General features: G+C 42.6%; 1 long non-coding RNA gene across 1 annotated transcript; it reads left to right on the forward strand.

The window, feature by feature from the left end:
* The first annotated feature begins 4571 nt into the window (after positions 1–4571).
* Positions 4572–5702, forward strand: LOC134167147 (uncharacterized). The gene is made up of 3 exons (XR_009966104.1): positions 4572–4657; positions 4773–4889; positions 5045–5702. It is a non-coding gene; the product is annotated as an uncharacterized LOC134167147 (long non-coding RNA).
* Positions 5703–9157: the final 3455 nt, after the last annotated feature.

Here is a 9157-nt window from a genome sequence, read left to right on the forward strand (position 1 = left end):
ATTTCTCCTGTTCTCCTTACATCTACCTGTTAATTCGGCTCACCCTCTGCTATGAGTTCTCTGGCTGAAATTTATTCACCAGGCAATGTCATTATGACTGCTTTGCCTCATTTCATTCTAAAAAAGAAATACTTTTCAATCCAGTTTCTATAGAAGCCTCCGTACAAAATAACATTTTGTTGTATGCTATGGAGGAAATCTGCAAAGCTTTTAGAGTGCTGCATGCAGGATGTTAATTCCAGCTGGTGAATATGTTTCTCTGGAGTCCTGCAGCTCTGTAAGTGGAATTACTTTGATGACTAAACTGTCAAATCAACACTTGTCTCACTGTCTTTAAAAAAAAAAATTAAATCAACCCACCTTCACCTGCCACTGAAACAAACAGAAAACAGATAAATTAGGATCCCTTGTTGTGACTCATCATTTTCAGCAGTTACCCAATGCTGGAATGATTACTTTTTACTCGTCTGTGAATAGTTTTAAATTCACATTTTATGGCAGACATAATAGAGGCAGAATTTCCATTTTCTTCCTACTTTCATGTGTTTCTGCTATTTGAAAAGATTGCAGAAACAGAAGAAATGGATGGATTAGCATTGAGAGCGCGACAGAGGTGCCAGATAAAGCTGGGACACCGCAATAACCTCAGCCTGCACAAATGGAATAGCACTGCTATCTGGTGGCTGCTCCATGACTCATGGAAAATGCGTTGGTTGTCTCAGGCCTCTATTTGGAGGACAGGTATACATAGCACAGAAGGTCTGCAACACAGCTGATCCAAGCAAAGAAGCCAAGGATTAGCCAGGCTGCAGAGCTCAAACTCACTTTGATTGACAGGCAAGAAAAACCCCAGCAAGGAGCACAGTTGGGAGGGATGTAATGGGAGAATATATTTGCCAGATTGCTGGGGGACAGGGAGAGGTTTGCAGAAAGTTGTTTTCATCATGACAGTTTCCTGATTGTCATCAGATTTCATTCTGCAAAAGCCAAACCAGATAATATCGGTGTGTCCCACTTGTAACAGCCTTGGAATTGAAAGCTGTCATGTTGTTGCTCAAAACATGCTTTTGAAAAGAAAATGGATGTTTCTTTTGTTAAAAGAAAAAAGAATATTGTTTTAAAGAGCTGACACCTGAACTAAATGTTTCAATGGTGTTGAAATGTTACACTTTGACCTGAGATCAATAGAAATGTGGGATGTGGAGAGGGTTTATTTAATACAGTATTTCCAGCCTTTTCAGTCCTATCTTAGTCTGGTGTCAAAATCAGGCTTGAAAAATATACTTTCAAGCAGAACATCAGGATCCCAGGCAGATTTAGTCAAGAAAGTAATTTGGAAGAAAATAGTTTAATTAGAAATAATGCAGACCATTACTGCAATTTAGGTTTTGGCCATGCAGAAATGAGCCATGGGATCTGTACCCAGAGGGATGCCCATGAGTAGGGCTGCTCCCAGTAAAACAGCCTGTGTCCAGCCAAGACCATCCATCTGGGGTGAGGAAGTGTAATTCTGTATCGATGAGCAAAAGATGTGTCACGAAGAGGTCTGGACCTGTGAGATGAAGATGTTAATTACAACAGACCCTTACCTCACCTTGTGTTAACCATCAGAATAAATGCTGTTATTGACCAGGGTGAAATAAAGCAGTGAAATCTATTCTGCAGATTGTCTGAGGACTTTCAGTCCCATCTAAGGAAGCCTTGCTTTCTCCTTGACAGTTTAAAGACCAGACATGAACAACTGCTGCTGTGACTTGCTGCTCTAAATATAGAATAACACAAATTATCACATGCTGACAGGTTTCAGTTCCATGGATGACTCTGCCAGCAAGGCCTTGAAAGCATCTCCACTCGGTCCTCTCTGAACCAAGCAGATAAGCTCTCTGTGACTAACATGGTGAAACCAGCAGTTTTTTTCATTGTATAAGCCACCTCAACTCATGCTCTTCCCATCCCTTTTAGGATAAACTCAGTCCACATGAGCACCCCACTCTTTGTTGTCACATGATAGATGCTGTTCTCATTGACATCACTTGATGGGGGAGAATTAAACCCCTGTGTTAGACAGCGCCTGATTTTTCTCTTATAGCAACAACTATAAATCTGTGCCTGGCACTCTTCCATACACATAAATCTGGCCCTGCAGACCACCAGCCAACGTGTTTTCCTACTTCCCACACAATTAAAGGTGCCAAAGATAATTTTTTTCCCTCTGAAGTCACACTTCTGACAATTTCACATAAACAGTATCACGGAGGGAAAGAGTCAGCATCAGATCAGCAAGTCATGAAATGTAGCAACGTTGAGATGTTTTGCATTCTGGCATTTCATGCAATTAACCTTCTTAATGCAAATTTATTACAACTTTGAAAAAAAGAAAGCCTCAGAAAGCATTAGAAAAAAAGCATTCCAACCATTTCAATGCTAATCCTCAAAATATTAGTTGGGACATTTGTAGTACAATAATTTGTGTCATCTCTTTATATACAGATTTTGAATAGCAATTGGCTGTATCAAATGCTCATTGTTGTGTGCTGCAGAGCTGAGTCCTTTATACTCCACAAAGGAGGGCAGTGCCTGCTAACCCATCACCGTAGAGGATTGTCATTAAGATTCAGTAACAAGTAGACACATTTAACTCTCAAAAGCAGTAGAATTAGTCCTCTTCTCCACTTGCCCTGCAAAGCTGGGTCTAACTAGGATTTCCCTTGAAGGATCACTAAGTCAGAAGCAATTGAAAGTGGGGTCTTCCATACTTGAAGAACTTACCAAGCAACAGGAATAAGCAATAGGTTTGTGTTTTCATAAAGAACCTAGCTGTGGGATCAGCTGGAATAAAAGGAAACTGATTTGCAGGTGCACATAAGGGGCAAAGAAGGTGGTGATTTAACGAAACCACACTTGTAAAGCAGACTGTCAGGACTCAAAAAGATTCTGACCTAACACGCAAGGAAAACAGAGCAGGCAAATGCAGACAGGGTTTATCCATCTGGGACAGGTTGGTTTGTGTTCTCTTTATAAAGTTACCATGTTGAGAATGCCTGGAAAATCCTGGGCTGTTTGTTTTTGTTGTATTATCATGTGTCCCTGGAGATGTAACTGCAAACCCCGAGAGAGCAGCTCATACCATGAAAGTTAGGCAGCTACCCCAGGCACCAAATTAGGAGTCTTATCACCTGTCCAGATAATCATGGAAAAGAGAAAGGGCACTTCAGCTTGCCTAGGATACAAATTACCCTCCACAAGCACTTATCTGTCACCACTGGTTTTATGGGGAGCCCGAGGCGATCCGAGCTGTGTTGAGTGAATCTCCCTGATCCCCCAAGATCATGGGGTAGAGGCATGGGAAAGCGCGTGTTTAAGCCATAGGAGAGCAGCTGGACCATGGGCCTGTTTCTGTGATGGCAAAGGACCCTCTGCCCACAAAACGTGGCATAGCAGAGCACTCCCACAGCTGTCTGAGATGTAAGATTTAAGTCTGTGACTTATCATGAACTGACCTTTTCCAATGTGCAATTATTCAGCCAGCAAACTCCCAACCAGCAGCCTTTCCCTCCATGTCTGCTACCCAGAACATGGCAAAAAGCTTTTATTTTTCTTCATTTTGCATCATCTCCTGGCAGAATCAGCATTGCAACAGGGAACAGTTTGTTCCCTTGAATCTCTCCCTGCTGATGCCTCATATCCTTTTACTTACATGGCTCCATTAATGCCTTGCTTTGAGCACATGAATGCAGGTATTTTGTGAACCTCCTTCACTCCAGGGACTAGGATAACTCCTTATTCAGGATGGAAAAGCATATAAACAGAATATTTAATGAAATGACTGCGAGTGTCAGTTATACCTGAACAAAGAGTTGCAAATGGCCCTGTAATATGCTTTATACCTGCTTCTTCCTTTAGGCTGCACTGCAAGCTATTTACAATTCACAATCCACACACCCCTGTACCTGAAATGCCTTTCTTTCTCACTTACTTCCTGATTAGGTGACAGAGTCTAATCTCAGCACAGCCTCCAAAGCCACAGCAAACACAAATCTCCCAGAAATAACCAAAAGAGCTGTTTAGTTTATTTTCAGTCTTTTGCAACTCAGTATTTGCATATTAGAGTGGTTATTGGGGGGGAAGAAAATTCATGGATGCAAATATGACATTCAGATGTTAGCTCCTCCATAAATAAGGTCAGCTGTGATGGGGACACTTGCTACTCTCCAATTATAGTTCTCCTAATGCGTAAATAACGCTAATGAATGGCATCTGCCATTGGAGCACAACTCATAAAGAAGATGTTAATTGAAGCCAACCCAGCTGAAATTTGCCCCTCTTGCTGTTTCTTGGCTTTTTGACTTGGAGGAGATTAAGATGTTGACCTGAACGTGGCTTGAATCACTCAGCATACATAGCCAGGCTCTTCCCAGCCCTCCTGGATCAAAATGTGTCCTGTGTCACCTTCTCCCTTTCCTGGGCATCCTTCCCAGCCTAGAGCAAAGAGTGGCCTAATTTTACAAACTGGGGCTAACCCAGCTCAGGTTCCAGCCCAGGCGCTGCCACCTGCAATTCAATCCCAGTGGAAAGGGGATCTTGGCCGTTTCCAAACAGGACACCGGCCACCTCTGTGAGGACACGTTCTCTCAGCCCATCTCCAGGAGCTGACAGGGTAAATGACACTTCAGTGGGAGGCTTAGTGCCTTGGAGAGAGAGGGCTGACACAGTTATTGCTTGAGCCTGCCAAAGTGCCAGCGTTTGACCTCCTGCTATATTTTTCCCCGCAGGGCTGTATGCTTCCGATTACATAGCACTTGCAGATGGAGCTAATTGGTGACTCCTTTTTATCACCTCTCCGGTATCATCTGGATGAACTGGCTCTATCACTCTACAGCCCCAGAAACGTGAGTAGGGTAACAGGCTGAAGATGAGAACCCAGGGATGGCTGCCAAATCGTTCTGGGGCTTGTTCTGCGGGCATCTCAGTTCCTCACTAAGATTTTTATCCCCTCCCCATAAATCTCTATTTGCATCAGGTTGGTATTTCTTGCTTTTTTTAGAGCAGTGCCATGGCAGTTCCCCAAGCTGGAACCCCTGGCACAAGCTTCAAACAGAAACCGAAAGGCTCTCTTGGCCAGCGAGGTGATAATGGCGCAGGCAGCAACACGCACCGGAGCCTCTGAACACCTGGGTTCTTTGCCTTGGCTTTCAGGGGAACTTATTAAAGGTTTTTATGCCTCAGTTTCTCAGTTTGCAGCCACCTCGGTAAATTACTTGAAAGCTTTGTGGATGGGAAATACACAGCATCAGCAGCTTGCTAATACCAAGGTGCAAGATTTTGTTTTTCTCAGATCAGGGCAATAAAGTACTAATGCAAAGAGAAAGGCAGCAACAGATAACACTAGAAAAGAATTGACTTCCATATGGAACAATAACTTCCTTTGGGCTTTTCTCCAGCTCTACTTCAATAATCTCCCTTTTATTACCCTTTATATGAGTTTCAAGTTCCCTGGCTGCAAAGGCTGGCAGAGAGTGAGGCGGAGCTGCTCTCCTGAGACAGCTCTTTTGGCTTTCTCTAACCTGGTGACTGTAAGGTGCAGTTCAGAGCAAAGGCTGTGGTGAGAAATATGGGCAAAGAGTAAGCCTGCCCACTGCTCTCCAACCTCTGTGTCCCTCCTTGCAGCAGCAATACGCACCAGTAAGCCTGGAGTTATCCAGTTGTATTCACTGGGGCTAAAAGTAAGTCAGAGGGCAAGAGTCTAGCAAGAACAGAGGACAAAAAGAAGGGCAGGAGCTACCTGCAGTTGAAACCTGAAAATGCTTGGCACTTGCAAAGCTGTGTTTACAAGCAGCATGAATAAAGCTGTGGATTGAAATCAGGCTTTGGATCAGCGGTAAGAGGGCAGCACTGCTGTGAAAGCCAGTGGTTCCCAGCACCAAGAGGAGCCTTCCAGCCTTATCTTGGCCTTGCCAGTAAGGTTTATTTACAGCTTCATAGGAGGAGAGAGCTGGGAGATGTCTGGATGGGGAAGGAATGGCCAGAGGGGAAAAGCAGAAATTTTCTCACTTTTTAAGAAGACCCTGTGGGCAGTGAAGCATCTGGCTCCTTTGCTTCCCTGGTCACGCTGTATCACTGTAAGGGCTTCCCTCAGCAGCTCTGCAAAGCGGTCTGTATCTGGGAGAGCATCTCTCTCTTCATGCCCATGAGACACGTGCAGGGGTCAAGTGAAAACACGACCGAACCTTGGGTTACTGATGAAGTCAGGGCAGAAGTCTGGGAATTTGCTCTAAGACCTTTTTCCTCAAGCCTGCAGATAGCCATTCATTCAGATCAGAGATTTCAGTCTGTAAGACTTTGATTTGTTACTACATTTAACAAAAAGCATTTAAGCCCCTCACATCCAGCAGCCTGAAAACCAGCTCTCACTCAGGCAACAAAGTTTGGCTCTGGGGTTTGTGACCTGAGAGTCTCTCGCTTTATTCCTAGGACTTTCTTATTAACAGCAGTTCACAAGCACAAAAGGGATTGCTAACAACTTTTGTATCCCAAAGTTTCTCCTTTGTATTCAATGCGAATGGGGAAAAGCAGTCATACAATACAAAATGTGCTAATATACCATAATCTGCTCATATATTATAAGACTTGCTTATTGCGCTGGGGATTGATTTATGTTTAGTATACAAGATGCTGAGCATAGCGTGCCTTCCAACTGCTTGAGCACAATTATTGTATTGATTTGATGTGACAGTAGCTCTGTGTTTAAGGTGGTTTATGGTTTTTAATTTGCAGTTAAATAAAAGGATGTCTCCTCCCCAAGATGGCTGACAGTTGTTTATACACTGCAGCAGTTGATGAAGCAAACTTTTATTTGGCTTCATAAAACATACTTGTTCTGTCACTCTGAGGCACATTAGCTACAGTTCTCAGAGTGGGTTTCCTAGCGAAAGACAAAACTAACCTCCAGTCTGTTTTATAATAGGCCAGGTAACAACATCAGTGTTGCAATGGGACTATAATGAAATAAGTGAGCTGGCAATATTGTATTATTGATAAAAGTAATAGGGATAATATATTTCTGTAGCACCTTTCATCCTGAAGGATCCTGAAATGCTTTGGGTATTCACTTGTTCTTTTGCTCTTTCCCCCTTCCCTTCTTCTCTTTCATTGTATGTATGTAAATATATATACATATATTGTATTTAAACACTCCTCCCATGGTTTATATCTTCTCAGGTTTGCAGAAAGAAGGCATCTTGACAGCTATTCAAAATCAGGTACTGCACGACAGTTACTGAGCTACAGATAAGACTGAGCTGTTGTCCATATTGTTCGTCACTCTAAGGGAATAACCCTCCTAAGGAAGATCCCTATTGCCTCACGCAGAAGCAGGTACCTCTTTATGCTCAGGCTGCTTGACTACACGAATCTGAGGTAAATGGAAAGATAACATTTTCTCTCTGAAAATGTGCAGCTGCTTTATAGCTTTCAGTCAGCGAAGGAACCATAAATAAGAGCTGGGCACAGCTTCTCCACAGACCATGCATGACAAAGGTAGAAGAATGATCTCCCTCCCACACATACCATAACCTCATCTCAAGTTCCCACTCTTAAACATGGAAAACTTCCCCTATCAGGACTGCAAAAGAAAGAGGAAAATCATCACCAAGTGCTCCCTTGAAAGCTTGATTCTTAAAGGTAATAGAATATTTTCTATCTTCAGTGTCTGAATTGGTCCTAATTCAGTACAAATGGATATTTGCTACCTCCAGATAGTTCAGCTTGGAGGGTCCATCAGCCCTTGCTGCTTTGTTGCCTTCCAAGCTAAAGAGTTAAAGTTAACTGGAGGACATTTAAAACCAATGCATGTTTCAAGCTGAGATAAGGCTCGGTCTTGCTGACCTCCATCCAGCTGGCCTGCACCCAGAGGTATAACCTCCAAGAGATGCGATTGCCATCTCTCCATTACCTTCTTCCTTCCAAAGATCCCTCCTCACATGAATGTGGCACGCAGAAACATAAAACACCAGGAGGGTCAAATGTTTCCAAATGTTGTATAACACGTCTCTCGAGCCTCCAAAAATTCCACAGATTCTGGGCTATCCATTCATCAACCTAAATTGAGCTCTCGTGTTTATCATGCCATGTGTAACATGTGTTGATTATCAGATGATGTACTATAGCATATATACATCAGAATTACTGTGTCACCTTGTACTCGTTCAGACAGAAATGCAACAAAAATCATCTATAAATATCAGGTCAGACCCTGAAAATTGATTTGTTTTGACTGCAGCATTGCTGCTTTTACATGAATATTCCGGCAAGCAATTATACCAGGAATGTAGTAGAGACTAATATTGAATACTCCCCTCAAGGAGGCTATTAAGCTAGTCATCATTTGCCATTATTCAATCCAGAGACCCGACTTAAGGAATTAGATCTACCCAGTGTAAGAACCAGTATGTGCCATGTGATCTCAGCATCTACCCCAAACAATCAAAGTAGTAAATTAGGAATATCAAGCACACCAAACACTATTGGTGGCCAGCCATTTGTAAGTAGCCTACGTGCCAGCACACGCATTCATTGTCTGATCAATTTTTAAGGCAGACAGGACAATTACATCATCTAGCTGCTAAACAGGAGAGTTTAGATGCCTTAAATAGCATGACATAAACCATCATCCTGGTGCCGTGCATTGCTGAGATACTAGTGCACACACCCAAAGCAAAGTTTAGTAGTAGCTGAAGCCTCACTCAATGTAAGTTTCTGACATACAGACACATCTCTGGCAAGTTCTGCCACGAGTGAGATTGACACCAGGTTGGCTCCACAAAGGGACAGAGGGGAAGAGAATGCTCTAAACGCTTACACAGCAACAGAAACTCAGATTGAAGAAGTCTGTAGCGCATTAGTTATTGTGTGTCAGTTCTGAACTTCTTGCTTAATCCCAAATCTAATTTTGCAGAGAACATAAAGAATGAATATATAGTACCCAAAATATAAGTAACCAGTAGTGCAGAGTAAAAGAATTAAAAAGCTATTTTTCTTCCACCATATACAGAGCCTTTATTCCCAAATCTCTTTGACTCCACACATAATAATAGCCTGTTATTTTAACTACAGGTGATACTTTTAAATGACTGATTTTTGAGCTATCCATTTTCCAACT

Source organism: Pezoporus occidentalis, unplaced genomic scaffold, assembly GCF_034315485.1.
Source record: "Pezoporus occidentalis ecotype Australia unplaced genomic scaffold, CSIRO_AGI_Poc_V1 ctg11, whole genome shotgun sequence".
Lineage (NCBI taxonomy): Eukaryota > Metazoa > Chordata > Aves > Psittaciformes > Psittacidae > Pezoporus > Pezoporus occidentalis.